The sequence below is a fragment of the Callithrix jacchus genome, chromosome 1 (genome assembly GCF_049354715.1).
Source record: "Callithrix jacchus isolate 240 chromosome 1, calJac240_pri, whole genome shotgun sequence".
Lineage (NCBI taxonomy): Eukaryota > Metazoa > Chordata > Mammalia > Primates > Cebidae > Callithrix > Callithrix jacchus.
In genome coordinates this window covers 133,075,865-133,092,794 of record NC_133502.1, presented here as the reverse complement: position 1 = coordinate 133,092,794, position 16,930 = coordinate 133,075,865, and the positions used below count along the sequence as shown (strand labels likewise).

General features: G+C 34.8%; 1 pseudogene; it reads left to right on the top strand.

Moving 5' to 3' along the window:
* Window positions 1–1,146: 1,146 nt before the first annotated feature.
* Window positions 1,147–15,969, top strand: LOC118155296 (E2F-associated phosphoprotein pseudogene; annotated as a pseudogene).
* Window positions 15,970–16,930: the final 961 nt, after the last annotated feature.

Sequence of the window (16,930 nt, the reverse complement as noted above, 5' to 3'; positions counted from 1 at the left end):
ATTTCTCCTTACATAAATTAGAAAACTCAAGTAGGTTTTTTGGGTGTAGCGTATCTCCTCAGGGGTCACACCCCGAACCTCACTGACAGGGGCCTGCTAGGACTTTAGTCTAGTTATAGGTCTAGCAGCAAACAGAGGTGTTGGGAGTAGCTCCTGAGGACAACCAACATTATCTTGCCTGGAAACTGCCTCAGGAAAGACCATTACTGTTGCCTCAGGCAGCACATGGTTTATCTCCTCAGACAAAGGTGGAAAGGCTGATGGCAGCATGGATCCTGGAGGGGATATTGCCACTGCTGGGGATGGGGAAGCTGTTGTTTCTGGCAAAAAAGGTTTCATCAGAGTTTACAAGCTCAGTGTCCCTAGATTCATCAGGGTCCTCCTACATGTCCCCATTCCAAGTTGTAGGGTCCCATTCTTTTCCTATCAAGGCCCTCACTTTAATAGTAGACACCTGGCCAGGCTTGGCATGCAGGTCAGCCACTTGTCTGATAAGAGCTTGTGTCTGATTTTCCATAATTTCAGCTCTTACTCTATAGTAGATAAGATTCTCATTCAGGGCAATCTTAGCAGACTTGACACTCAGTATCTGCTTTTGAATCTGGAAGTTAGAATCCCCTAGTTCATCATTTTCTTTCATCACTTTGTCCAGTGAACTTAGGAGCAACCAACCAACTTCACTGTGTTCCTTGGTTCTCCACATATAGTCAAAGGTATTAAGTATAGAGTCACAAAACTCCTTGCCTCTCATGAGCAGTGAATCTGAAGCGTTAAATGCAACTATTTTGCGTAACTTCCTAAATAATTAATACCCAAGACTGTTAGTGTTCTCCATACTATTAGAAGTATAGTCTTTAGCATTTTCTAATCATATTAAGCAGCCAACTCTAGAAGCCCCCAAACAGATGAAAGAACTCCATCCTTAATATCCTGTTTGTCTAGAACTTCTCCTGGTCTCGCAATCTGTGTTTGTGAGAGTTCTCTAGAGGGACAGAACTAATAGGAGATCTATATCTATAACTATATCTCTTATTAGTTCTCATTGGAGATATATATAATATATAATAGGTATATATTACAATTATATATCTTATATAGCTATTATATATTATATATAATCTATTATATTTAATAACATATATATATCCTATGAGATCTAACAGATATACATACATACACACACACACACACATATATATATATATTTAGAGAGAGTGTGTGTGTTTATTAAGGAGTATTAACTCACAAGATCACATGGTCCCACAATAAAACATCTACAAGCTGGGAAGCAAGGAAGCCAGTCTGAGTCCCAAAGCTGAAGAATTTGAAGTCTGATGTTCAAGGGCAGGAAGCATCAAGCACAGGAGAAAGATGTAAGCTGGGAGGCTAACCCAGTCTGGTCTAGTCATGTTCTTCTGCCTGCTTTTTACTCTGGCCATGCTGGCAGCTGGTTAGATTGTGCCCACCCAGATTAAGGGTGGGTCTGCTTTTCCCAGCCCACTGATTCAAATGTTAAACTCCTTTGGCAGCACCCTCACAGACACACTCAGAATCACTACTTTGCATCCTTCAATCCAATGAAGTTAACACTCAGTATTAACTATCACAGGGCTTTGAAATGTTGTGCAGGCTAGCTTCCACAAACGGCATCTGTGTACTCAGAAGATTATCTAGACCATCAAATTCTTTATATTCATCAGAAAAAGACAAGAAGGGCAGTATATTTGGGTCAAACCTATCCTACTTACATATATGCTCTCCTACTTTCTCCCAGTAGGGATTCCTTGAAGCAATGAGGGCATATCTATCAGAGCATAATGTCAACTGATAAGAGTAATTTTACACTTACAGCTGCCTTTTCTTTCTCCCTTCTTCTGACCCAAATCAAACCTTCAGCTGTCATTCCACCTCCTCCTGCCTTCCATGTCTAGTCTACCAAGTTTAAGAAAATAAACTTGCTTCCTAACTTCAATCCATCTACTTCTTTCTGTTTTCATTATCATCTTAGATGAAGCTATCATATCTGTTTAGTGAACAACAGCATGAGCTTCACAATTCTCTGGGCAACAACTTTTATCTTTCTCCAGGACATCCTTTAAGAATAGTCAGCACTTAAAAATGCAATTTCAGTAACGTCACTACTCTTTTTAAAGCCCTGCAGAGATTAATATAAGCAGTAAAATCTTTACCAAGAGCTACATGCTCTAAACTATCTGGCTTTTCTCTTTGCCTCTAAGACCCTATTTTGCCTCCATGCCCTTCTTTCATTGTGCTCCAGCGTAGTACCTCTTGTGTAGTTCTTTAAACGTTCCCATGTTCTTTCCTTTCTCTAGCCCTCAATAGTTCTCTTGCTACCATTTGACCTGGTTAACTCTTCTACATCTCTCAGATATCAGCCAAGTTGTCTCCTCCTCATGGGAGCCCTTCTGGCCTTTGGATTTATTAAGGTTTTTGAGACATATTCTCTGTATCTTCTGTATTTTTCATCATTGAACTCATTGCAGTTTATAGTTACACATTTGTGTGATTTTGATTATTTGTTTCCTAAGCTAAACTATAAGCTCCATATAGTCAGGTACATGTCTATTTTGTTTTCCATTAAATCTCCAGTATAGATAATAGTTGCTTAATGATATGAATAAATGAATGTATGAATAAACTCATTTTATTCTCTTCTCAAAGTTTGAAAAGAAATGTATTTTCTTTTTCTTTTGTTTCTAATTGACAAATTATATTGTCTATATTTATGGGCACATCATGATGGTTTGATATGTGTAAATGATACAGAATGATTAAATAAAGTCAATCAAATGTCCTTCACCTGACCTAGTCAATGCCCTTTCTTTGACTGGGCTTCAGGTGTCTGATAAGACCTATATTCTTAGGGAAGCAGTAAGTAACTAGCAAAAGCTAATTAATGTGTGAAATATTATAACTGGTGAACCTACACAACAATCTTCATCTTCTCTCTTTCCTTATCTTACAATACCTTTTTATCTATTTTTTTCAGAGTATTTCAGAGAGCTATTTGTGATTTTCTCCTTTCTGTTTAAGGAAGTCCAAACATAGTGCTAAAAGGAATCAAATTATGTTAAACATTAGAAAGCAAACTGCCTGCTGCATATGTATCTTTCCATCATGTTGAAATAACTTATTTTCAGTAATTCTGGTGTGTCAAAATTCTATTATATATCAGGCACTATTCTTTCTGAAAAATTATGTTTGTATAATTCAAAAAATGTAATAGGAATTCTTTAAGAACCAAATTGATTATTCCCAGACTGGAGTGCAGTCTAGGACCTCTGCCTCCCAGGTTTAGGTCCTTTTCCTGCCTCAACTTCCCAGGTAGCTGGGATTACAGGCTTGTATCACCTGGCCCTGATAATTTTTGTACTTTTAGTAGAGACAGGGTTTCACCATGTTGGCCAGGCTGGTCTCAAACTCCTGACCTCAAGTGATCTGCCCGCCTCGGCCTCCCAATATGCTGGGATTACAGGCATGCACCACTATGCCTGGCCAATTATTTCTATCTTAAAGTAAGCCTCAGAAAATTAGACAAATTATTTGAGGTCACACTGGCTTAATGTAGGATCCAGAATTGAAACCTAGCTCACTCTCATTCAAATACCAGAGACAGAACAATACTTCTTAAGGGCTTAATTTGGAGACTGAGTAGAACAGATGGTCTCCACTTACAGAGGTCATCATTCTGTTTTTAGCATAGAAGGACTCATAATGGACTTCTTCTTGGTTTGTTGTAGCCTAATAGAATCTTTTTTTATGGCATAAGCTTAGTTTTTGTTTGCTTCTGCCAGGTATTAGTTTCTCAGTAACTGATTATTTTTTTCCCATGTCCACTCAGAGACTATTTGGAAAATGTAAAGAGAAAATATCAGGGAAATTTATTCTACCAGTCAATATAGCATTTACAATCAATAAACCCTCCAGAAGCTACATATAGGACTCTAAAACTTAGGCTTCGATGTTTCTCTTTTCGTGAAGATCTCACATAAAGTCACTTAGAACCTATCAGGTGATTCTTCCCTGGACACATCCACCCTTCCATAATATTCTCAGTCTCTTGTGCACTAGCAAGTGTCAGTTTCAAGCCAATATACTGGTATGAATTTCCTTGGGCTCTATGAATCTACCTAAAGCTACATTGCCCAAATGTTCTCACCCTGCAATCTCACCAACTTGCATTCTCCATTTTAAATTATTAATGGTGAATTCCTCTTTCCAAACAAAATTATCTTTCAAATCAGCTACTTCAAATGATGAGAGACTTCCTAGGTCCCAGGAATTTCTAAACAATATCTTCATGACTGAAGTCTCTAAGTGCTGTTAAGCCATTTGCATCAGTTCATTGAACTACTATTTTTCTTTTATGAAGAACTAAATATATTTAACATATATGACATTGTGGAAAGGGCTGGCACCTGTGGTCATGATCTCAATATTTCAGATTTTTTTTTCCACTAACAAGCTAATAATAGGAGACTGAGAGAAGTCACTTAACTTCTCCAGTGTCACAGTTCCTTTATGTGTAAATCAATTGCTCTGAATCACTAAAGATTCTTTGCAGCTCTAATGAATTCTGCTCTCTCTTTTTTTCCCAGTGAGTCAGGTCATACAGCTCATAGCTACCAGGCAGTCATGAGAAATAACTAATAGAGTCTTTAAATGCAAAACAAAACAAAACAAAAACCAAAGCATGTAACATCATGTATCTAGCTCAAACGAGGAATTTTTATAGCCTCTAGCAATTCTTTTTGTAGTTGAAATTTTATTACCATGTTTTTCAGGGAATCATGCTGGAGGATGAAATAAAGGGGTTTTTTCCCCTAAACTCATTGATCAACAGGACATCTAGTTAGTACAAAGTGCAGAAACAGATACGTAATGTGGCTTTACAAATATAAAGTACAAACACTTTAATAAAACCTAATGAGAATTTATTTTCCCTTGGCATGGTATCCATGTAAGATACTCATTTGTAATTTTTGAGGAAGCGAAAGAATAAAAGTAAAATCAAATAATTTAATGTTTAGCTTTTCCCTGCATGAACCTGCAGAACTAAGCAGTCAGGCTGGCATTCTAGACTCTCCCACTCATCAAGAAGAGTGGTACCTTGGGAACAGACATAGACACCAGCTCTTACATTTCTAGGTTCAGATCCTGTCTAGCACATGCTACTTAGTCTTTATGGCCCTTGAAAATTTAAATCACTTCTTTATTCTTAATTTCTTATCTGATTCTGTTAAGTTTGTTACATGACTCAAGTTATATAGGTACACATGTTATAAACACATATTTATTTGCCCATGTTCCTTCAAGTTTCTAAATCCATGAAAAAAGTATAATGTCATTCTATGCAGCATTGCACCTAAAGGGTATTTTGCAGTGGCTGGAAATAGTATATGTTCCACAAATGTTTGTTGAATGAGTAGTATTTTTAGGAGCTTAACATGTCTGGTGTTTAGTAAATATTTGAAAAAACGAATTAATGTATTTTTCCATCTCACATAAACTCATCAAAAATTCAAATTACATCTAAATTAGACACTTCAGTTATTTTCCTATTGTCAGAATTCCAAACCCATACTTCTGAACCACTTTATGATGCTGAGGCTGGGACTCTGAAAACTATATTTCTTAGACTTCCTTGCCCTGTGGCTTCTGTTTTTTGAGTTCTGCCAATAAGAGACACTAGAAGAAGATGGAAAGAGAGTAGCAAGGCAGAAAAGACACTCTTCTTTTTCTTTTTTTTTTTCCACCTTGTCTGCAATGCTTCAGCATGAACAGTTAGATTCTTGCTTTTTCAGGATTCCCAGTGCCAGCACCAAATGCTCCCCCAATGACAGCACCAAATGCCCCCCCAGTGCCAGCACCAAATGCCCCCTCAGAGGTAGCAGGAATAGCTAGGTGGTATCTCCACCTCAGAAGTCTGAGAATAGTTCTCTCTATAGGATTTCTTCTTTGAGCTTCTAAATTTTGGCAGTTCCACCTCTTCTCTTTAGTTCCCCAAACAATATAGATAATAGATACTATCTTCAATTACTATCTCTGAATTTACTCAGTATTTCCTTTAGGCTCTTTCAGCTTTCCAACACCTGTGTAACCAGTTCTCAGTATAAATTCTGTCTGCTGAAATGCCTGGTAAAGTTTCCATTTTCTTGAATGAGCCCTGATAGATGCAAAGTCTACTTACTTTTTCTAAGCACGTCTACCCCTATAAAATATTTTTTTCATTTACTTAAAATACTTTTTCTTAAATAACTTTGTTAAGGTTATATAGCCAATTATATATAAGATTTTATCAACCATATTATGGTAAGGAATTTTTTAAACTTCGCTGGGCATCAGATTCTTCAGTTTGAGGTGAATTAAAAAACACCATGTTCTTTGAAAATCTGTCTAAACTTAACAGTGTCCACAGACTAGTACATCTACTCAATAAAATTTAGTTATCATTTTTAGTAATTAAATAATATTTTATTCAACAAATATATTTTGAATGTTAACCATATGTCTGGCAACTGTGTTATGCTCAGAGATATAAAGATGAATAAGGTACAGCCTCTATTCACAAAGAAGCAAAACAGAGACTAGCAGGAAAGAAAAAATCTGATCAAATTACCACAATAAAATTAAATGTACATACAGATGTATGAATGAAGTACTATGGGCATACAACAGGTGAAAAATTATTGAAATCTTGATAGATGAGGAAGAAAGTTTTATTACAAATTTAAAGGACTAGGTGGAGAGTCTTTAAAGAATCTTAAGGACAGAATAGAATTTACAGAAAACAGGGAAGTATATATGACAGCATAGATAGATTTCTTAAATAATATTTGTATTATCTTGGGAAAAGGAGAAATAATCTTCAATAAAGTTAAAATGTTGAGGCTTGAAATGTTTTCTTTAAATGAAGAACTTAGACAAACTCTCATTTTAGGTAATTGCTTCCTTGTTTTGCTTCAGTGCTTATAAACTCTGCTTCATAAAGATTGAGATATCTATCTTGATAAAAATTATTCTTAGAAGTAAATAAACGAATTCTAAATAAGTTATGACTTCTGTACCATAATTGAGTAAGAAGGACCAATAATGAGAAAAGCCTGTTTGTATAGACAGAGGTACACACAAAGAAACTTAACCAGTTGAGCAATAATCACAAGCTTGGCCTGAGAAATGTATGTCCTACTTTTTAATTTCATGCTCCAAAACTCAGCTCAGCCCTTGGACAAGCTATGAGAGACAGAGGCTAAGCAATAGTCAAAGCTTTGTCAAAGAGAAGTCACTAATATTATATTCTCTGACAACTGGAGTTTCCCACACAATAGGAGTATTTTGATTTTGGATCTAAGTTGGGAGATCAGACAGTATGTCTCCTAACAAATAAGCTTCTGCTTTTAAACAACTGAATATACAGAGTTAGTGCTCTGTAAAATCACCACTTAAAAGGTTAGTGCTATAAGAAAAAAGCTGTTTCTACTACTTAAGCCATTAACTCATATGAATTCAGCTTTTGGTCTAAGGATATATACTATTCTATATCAGTTAAGAGAGTGAGGTTTGGTGTCTTAAGCCCTCCAAAAGCAACTGATGATAATGTAACACTGTAACACTCCCCCTACCACTTGCTTGCATTATGAATGCTTAAGACTCTGTATCATAAGGGGTATGTATGAGTTGTCCAAGGTCTTTCAGGGTTAGTGGATCATAATAAATCTCTTCCATTACTCTGGTTAATTTGGTGCGATTAAGAATGCCACAGCCATAAAACACTATTTGTGAAAATGTATATGGGTTAGTATGTCTAATGCATAGAATATATTCGAGTCAGTGATGGAAGATGTAATGAAGCAGTAAGTAAAGACCAAATATTTTGATTTGGAGGATCCTAGGGATATAGTGATAGTAGCAACACAGATTTTGAATGACTTCAAATCCTCATGTAAAAACAGATCAATCAGATATTAAGACTAAAAATGGGTGAAAACATTTGCAACACAATTAGGTGACAGAGTATGCTTATGAATCACAGATTACAAGACATAAGGAGTAAAACACTAACAGCTACATAAATTTCATCATACGAGAGTCTGTGCAGAACTTGGGAACAGGAGATCTGTAAAAGGGTCAACAGGTATTCCATGGAAATCCTCATTGGTGAATCTGAGGCTAGAGTCTTAGGAAATCTTATCAGATCTTGAGGTAATTTGGGATGAATTTTGTCTATCCCAAACAGGTGGTTACATGGGACACTGATGAGATTTGAAGGGGCTAAGCATACCATTCCCTATGACTCCTAAACCTTAACCAGCCTGGTCTCTGTTACATGATGTGGGATCATACTGAGTAGTTGCTGAAATGGTATCAAAAGTAAAAGTAGAATAGGGACAGAACCAATGAAAAAAAGAGAACAACCAAGTAACAGTAAAGGAGGGTTACAAAGGTGGGACATTTTAGAAAACTAGGAAGCAAGGAAGTTTTTTTTTAACACTGTGAAAACAACAGAAAATGAAGCTTCATGAAGGTGGAAAGGCATCCTTAACAAGTCACCACTTAAAAGTTCAGGGAATACATTGAACAATAGGAGAGTATCAAGTTAAAATTTCCTTTGCAGTCATCATAAGGAAAATGAAAAACAGTAAAACAGCATCTCTACAAGAGTAAACAGATGCTGCAGATCACAGTGGACGGCGTAGGCGCTGCAGGCCACCATGAGCCGGCTTTGAGCAGCTCTGAAGATGAAGTGGATGTGCTTTTACATGGAACTCTTGACCAAAACCGAAAACTCATCAGAGAATGTCTTACTGGAGAAAGTGAATCATCTAGTGAAGATGAATTTGAAAAGGAAATGGAAGCTGAATTAAATTCTACCATGAAAACAATGGAGGACAAGTTATCCTCTCTGGGAACTGGATCTTCCTCAGGAAATGGAAAAGTTGCAGCAGCTCTAACAAGATACTATGATGATATATGTTTTGATTCTGATTCTGAGGAGGAAGACAAAGCAGTATAGGTGACCAAGAAAAAAAGAAGAAACACAAGATTCCAACAAATGATGAATTACCATATGATCCTGAAAAAGACAACAAAGATCAGGCCTGGGTTGATGCACAGAGAAGGGCTTACCATGGTTTGGGACGACAGAGGTCACAGCAACAACAGCCTGTTCTAAGTAGTGACACTGTCTTGAATTGTCCTGCCTGCATGACCACACTGTGCCTTGATTGCCAAAGGCACAAATCGAACAAAACTCAATACAGAGTGATGTTTGTGATGAATTGTTCTGCTAACAAAGAGGAGGTTCTAAGATACAAAGCCTTGGAGAACAGGAAGAAAAGGCAAGGCCCCAAGAAGATGAGGTCTAACCAGGAAGATGCTGTCAAGAAGTCAGAGACAGATGTGGAAGAAATCTATCACCCAGTCATGTGTACTGAATGTTCCACTAAAGTGGCAGTCTATGACAAGGATGAAGTCTCTCATTTCTTCAGTGTTTTAGCAAGCCACTCCTAAACAGCACAATTGGCATTTAATTACCCAATGCCGTATATAAGGCAAATATGGACAGTTACTTTCCTCCTGCCTGTTCATATCCTTAAGTGACACCAAGGAAGCAGTGTTTTTTTCTTTATAACCTTCATTCATCTCTCACCATCTCCTTTTTTTGTCTTTGATTTTCTCCCATATGGATGGGACTGATACTCTTTTTTTGATGAACATTTGGAAACTATGGGGCTTTTTATTTATTAAAGCTCTTTAGAATTAAGATGTTCTGGAGTTATAAAAAATAGCATTTCTACCATGAAAGTACTACAGAAAGCAGAGAGGTACACTCAAAACAAATCCATATCATTTTTTAAATTAACTAAAAGATATTAAGAAAATAACACAAAACATGAAAAGGACAGAGAGTGACTTAAGAGAAATAGATGTGAAAAGGGGGACATTTCTAAAAAACAATGAGAAATTTTACTCTATTGTAACTCTAACCAGAAAACCAGGATTCTCAGTGTGGAAAAAAGGAGACACAGATCTAATACACATGTAAAGTTTATTGTCCTAATTCTGTATCAGTTTAATCTCAAATAGATGTATGTCTGACATTTTCATTAAAAAAGTAAATATACTAGGACTGTATAAATCATAGCTCTAGTACACAGAGCATATTTAGTATTACATTTAACTCCTGAAGCATATGTACCTTTGCAAATGATCCAGTTATTAAATAAAATATACTAGTGAACATTGTGGCTCAAGTGAATGCAGAAGATTATCTAATAGCTGCCATGTAGCTTTATTTTGTAAACTCATTTGATTGGGCTCCTTAGCTTCATAGTACTTTTCTCCTGTAGCACAAACATCAGTCCATTTTAAATAACTTAATTTAGTGAAGGCTGAAAAAAAAAGGACTTTAATGGATGCATGGCTCAGTATCAGGGACAGAACTGAAAACTTGCAGGGCCTGAAACATGCATTTCACTGGTCTATGGTGATGAATTCATGAGTTTGGATCTGAAGTATTAATTTTATGATTATTTTAACTTTTCTTGCCCAAATGCTATCTGAATAATAATAGAAAGTATAGGAAAAGGAATTTAAAAATATGTTAAAAGTGAATGTGTAGATTATAAAATACAGTAGATTTGTAAAACATAGCATGGATTTTTCTTTACAGAGTAAATTGTGAGAATAAATGGGTGTAAACTTTGAACTCTGAGTCACTCAACCCAAGCAGCTAAAAAAAAAGTCTGATTTTGGTTGCATCTATACACACAGCTTGATGATTTGACCAATTGTTTGTTATTTCCAACAATCTACAGTACAATTGGTCACTAATATGCAGAAAAATTCATGTATAACAAAATAGGAATAGGTCCTTAGCTGTGATGCAGAATGAGGAGAGTGCTAGAATAGGCATAGTTCCTTACCTGCCATGATGAGCAAGTTATTTTACATGTTAGAGAAACAGTATTAGCAAATACTGCTCACCCCAGCATACCTCAGTAGGAAACTCAAAGAGGGCACTTTGGGAAATTTATTCAAGAGGAAAATTTAGTCTTTTAATATTAATTAATACTAATTATGGATATCTCAGATTATGATGTTTAGAGATAGAAACTCTAGGTACTGGTTATTGATTACCATAGTCCTTTCTTTAAGTCCTCACTGCAATTCCTTTGTTCTTTTCTTTTTGAACATAAATATTTTCTCTTAAATATATTTATACATTAGTTTTATGATTATGTTATTACTATCTATCATTTTTGGGATATTATGTATTCAGTTTTCTTTTAAAATTATTTACACATATTCTTAAGTGGCACCAGAAACAGTCCTCTGAGATGGGTACTATTTTATTCTCATTTTAAGTTGAAGAAACTGAGGCATAGAAAATATAGGTAATTTGCTGAAGCTCACAAAAAACACAGACTGATATCATTTTGAGAGCACAATTAGAGTTTTACCAATTTTTGTATACCATATATTACATTTTTGTATACTCTGGCCCTAAGTTGTTACTTCAGTGTCAATACTCAGGAAATGTACTGGGTGAGCTGATTCCTGATGAATAAGTAGACGTTTTCCAGGTTGACAGAGTGGGCAAAGACTTTCCAAGTAGAAGTAATCACAGAGTCCAGCAGGTGAAAACTGTCGATTGCTTCATTCCAGTGATGTAGATGTATACCAGCTGCATGCCTATAACATATGTGAAAGGAAATATTTATGATAGTTTTGACATGAAACAGTAACAGTACGATAACTGTATAAATTCGTGTCTACTATCTACTAAGAAGAGACATAGAGGAGAGTTGTAATCTCTTTCAGTCTATGAATATAGTACACTGAATTTAGACTATTTCAATTACAGTTGATTTGGGATAGAGGTGGAATTGCATTAAGATTTTAATGATCGTAATGGTTGTGCACTGCCTATATATTTCATCATGCAACGAAGACAGTAATTACATTTATCATCCTAACAACAGAACACATGTGAAATATCATTGTATGTACTTAACAGAGAGAATATTAGTTTAGCTCAAATTATCTGATAAGGACATATTCATAATGCAATTAAGAAAGTTATTCAAATATAATGATTTTAAAACTTTCTAAACATTCTGAAACAGAAATATAACATCCTCAGGTATTTTAAATGTAATTTAGAGAATTGTCTTTTTCTCAGTAAGCTAATACATGTACACATTTATTATTCATATTCAAGATGGTGAATTGACATGCCTGAACTTGTAAGTCATTCAATGAAAAAATTAAAGTAACTTTTTTTTTATATTGGGCTATGATCAAATCTTAAAATTAATTCACATTTTTTCCATAGATGGAATGCCATGAGAATTCCTGAAGGATGCCAAAACTTACCATTCTAGTAATTCATGAAACATTAGCAATATATGATTTTATAATCATTAAATCTTGTGCTAGAGTAATTGAAATGACATTGAGCAGCAATTATGGCTCCTAGGAATACCTAGAGAAAAAGATGCAGAGTAAATGTTCTTCAGGCATGAAGGGTAAGTGGGAAGGCTGAAAGTGGCAGTAGATATTTCAGGAATGAAAAAATGTTTAAAGTGTTGGCTCAAGGGCAGTGTGAAGTTATAGTGAGTCATCATAAAAAGTCTGATGCTGTGTGTACACAAGTATTTTTCACATAATAACTGTATTCATGTTGGGAAAATTTCTTAGACATTTTCAGCATATAATCATGATGCTCAAACTGTAGCTTATACTATTTTAACTCATAGATTTTAGTAGACACATTTGACTTAACAAGGTAATGAAATTACATTCGATTTGGTGGTTTTGGTCTTAATTTACTAAGTGAGACCCTACCAGATTAAAAGAGTTAATGTTGCTTCTTTCTTCTAAAATAGATCCTAAAACTCATTAAATGGGGCCCAGTAGTAAGGAGAAAATAGAGAAACAGAGAAAATCCTAGCTTGTGTATATTGTTCTTCGTCTTATTCAACCCAAACACTCCATTAAACACTTTTAGATCTTCTGCATCCTTATTTTTTCTTTCCTCCAAATCTTTAATAAACCCTGCTTTCAGAACAAAGACAGTAGTGATTTAAAGCAATGTCTGCATGAAGACATACTGGGTACAAGGTAGAAAAATTTAGCTCTTCTGTTGGAATCCATCCAAATAGGATTTTATATGTTTATGTATCAAATGTCAGTAGAAAATTAAGTCCTTGTGTTTTCTTCCAAAGAATATTTGCATTTTGTACTTCATTATACCTGCAGAATAAAAATTTTTGTTCTTCATAGAAAGAAATTTATAGACCATTAATGAAAGCAATCCAGTGTTTGCTTCCTGTTATTCACAAAATTGGACCAAATGTTGAGGTTCTTCACTTGTACTTTTTAATCTAATCTAAGTTTCCTCTTAGAATCTAAATAAAGTATGGATTTTTGTTGTCCCCTCTCTTCTTTCATAAACTATAGGAGAGTTTATAAAGCTCTTATCTTTTTACATATTCTATCAAAGACCTGAAGACACATTTACTGTCTTAAACTGTGGTAGATAGGGCATTGAAATTGATGCCTAGGCAGTGGATGAATTTTGCTGCATGGAAGGAATATTTTGGGCAGACTCTGGTAATCCAACCAATATTTTAAGTGAAAATATTGGTTATCACAGAAAAGATATAGCTGTATTAATTTATTTTATAGGACAGTATGGTCAGAGTCACAAAACCATATACCCAGCTTTTAGAGCAAACATACATTCTGTTTATTCCTCTTCACTGTTGTTATTGGAAGGATTGTTCTGTGGCCTTGATGGATTTTTCACATTTAGTCTTTCTAGCTGGCTCACATAATGGTTATCGTCTGCTTCAGTGCACTTTAGCTAAGTGTAATGTTTTTGTTTTATCATAAGGTATATAGCTTTATTGAAGAAGACATGGAAGATTTAATAATTAAAAAGGAGATTAAAACAAAATGGAAAAAAGTTTTCATTAAATTTCTGAGTAGTTTATGGAACCCATATTATGGAAGATTATGAATGATGTTTCATTCTCCATGAGCACTAATTATTCTACCTTAAAATGATTTTTTTTGTGCTTTCTCACTTTCCAGGAGTGCTTAAAATAAATCATTGTCATTTAAGATAGTATAAGGCTCCTGCTTCCTTGCAATCTGACAGGCAGAACTAAATGCAATGATGCTTCTTTCATATTTATTTTCTTTCAACTTCCCCTTCCACTGGACCAAAGTATCTAGCTTCAATTGCAAAATTTCAACTGTATATTCATGAACCTGAAAATTCTATGCATTCAGAAAACTGGGTTATGTTATTTGAAGGCAATGGGTGCAAGTATATGCTTCCTTGGATGCTTCGATGATACTGAATATGCTGCATCTTTCTGAGACTTCTATGTTCATTTGTTCTGTTTTGTTTTGCTTTTCCCATTTTTGAGACAGAGTCTCATTCTGTCATCCAGGCTGGAGTGCAGTGGTGCGATCACAACTCACGACAGCCTCAACCTCCTGGGCTCAGGTAGTCCCAAGCAGTTGGGACTACAGGTAAGCACCACCACACTGACTGATTCTTTGTTTTTGTTTTGCTTTTTGTAGCAAAGAGGTTTCACCATTTGCCAGAGATGGTCTCAAACTCCTGGGCCCAAGTTATCCACCACCTCAGCCTCCCAAAGTGCTAGGATTGAGGGTTTGAGTCACTCTGCCTGACCTTCTATGTTAATTACTCAATATCTTGAAAACAGAGAGGTAAATAACTTGAATTGGAACCCTCTTATTACATCTTTGATATTGTCTTCTAGCTAATACTTGAATGCCTCCAGCGAGGAGAGATCAGTCTTTAAGAGGCAGATGATGATAATTTGTTTCCTTCACTAATTCTGAGCACTCATGAAACTGAAAAGAAATCCACTCCCTCTTTGACATGGAGAGCCTCAATTATTTGGAAAATGTTAGTTTATCTTAAGCGTTTTTTTAAGCAATATCTTCTGTTCTTTTCATTAATTTCATTTGAAAATATGTTAATACTGATTTATTTTTAATGGCATTTATTTCTATTAGATGCCTTCTTAACAACAAGAAGGCATCTAATAGAAATAAACTCTGTTTCACAAACTCTGTTTTTAATAGTCCTGTTAAATGTGGTGCCTGATTCATCATCTTTAAAGAGAGAAAGGAAGCTAACACTGAGTTCCAATGATGCACCAAGCATTGTATGCTTGATATGTGTCATTTCACAAACTCTGTTTTTAATAGGGGAAGCAGCATGGTTCACGGAGTTTCAACTTGCATTTAGTAAAATACATTAACCTAAAATGTGCAGATCAATAAATTTTTATATCCTAGTAATCACTATCCAGATCCAAATACAGACTATTTCCAGCCTGTCTGAAAGTTTTCCTAGTGCCTCTTCCCAATCAAGAACCATCACTCCCAAAGGTAACAAGAATTCTAATCTTGATCTCCAGAGTAAGTGTTGTCTAGTTTTGAACTTTGTATAAAAGAATCATACAATATAGACCCTTTATTGTATCTTTTTGTTCTACATTTTATCTCTAAGGTTTACCCACATTTAACCATGTTTTTTAGTAGGCATTAAAATAGGAAGTAACATCCTCATTTTTCAAATGAAGATACTCAGACATATGGAGGAGTCATTTGTCTAAAACTATTTGATTCTCAAATATACCTAGACCTAAAATCCAGGATCCTTTCATTAAACCATGCTGCCTCTTGGGTTCCCGAGTATTTCTCCTTCCAAAATTCCAAATTTGTTAGCTAACTACAATAGCTATTAGGGTATTGATTTGAATGTAATTCTATAAGTCAGTTTTGAAAATTGATCTCTTAAAAATACTAGAATACAATAGCTATTAGGGTATTGATTTGAATGTAATTCTATAAGTCAGTTTTGAAAATTGATCTCTTAAAATTACTAGAGTTTTAATCAATGAAAATGTTATATTTCCCCATTTATTAAATCTTTCCGTAATGTTTGTCATTTTCATACCAGTCTCATGTCTTTTAATGACATATATCTAAATATTACTTTCAGCATAAGTAAAAACATATTTTATGTTTAACTTTAAAAATGTTGACAATTTAAAGAAATACAATTGATTTTGATATATTATCCTTGCATACAGCTAACTTGCTAAAATTTGCTTATTTTATTTAGTTTACTTATTTACTAATTTTAGTAGATTTTTTAATAAATTTCTTAGAATTTTCTAAAATGAAATTCATGCTGTCTACAATAAGAGAAATGTTTCCTTCTTTTTTTAAAATTTTTATGCCATTTATTTCTCTTTCTGGACTTACTGTAACTGGATAAAACCTCCAGTAAAATGTTGACTTGTTAAGTCTTAGTGAGTGATCATTCAGGTTGCCTCTTGATGATTATGATGTTAGCGATAGCTTAACCATATGTTTTTTTTATTGGTTTGAGAAAATTTCCTTTATTTCCACTTTAATTTTTTTCTAATTAACAGGCTTTGAATTCAGTAAACATTTTTTCCCATCTATTATTTCTTTTTGATGGTAAACCAACCTCAGATTTCTTAGGTAAACCCTGCTTGATCATGACAGAGGTTCTTTATATTGCTAGATTCAATTTGCTAATATTTTGCCACTTAACGTTCATGATAAATATCTATCTGTAAGTTTCATTCCTTCTAATATCTCATCAGGTTGTGTTATCAGGGTTATGCTGCCCTCACCAAATAATTTTTGAGGTATTCTCCCTTCTTCTATTTTCTGCAAACTCTTGGTAATACTGAATTTCTCTTTCTTGCATGTTTGATAGAATTCTACAGTCACACCCTCTGGATCTAAAATTGTCTTTGTAAGGAGGTCTTTATGGATTCAACTTCTTTTACAGATACAGAGTGATTTACATTTTGTATTTCAT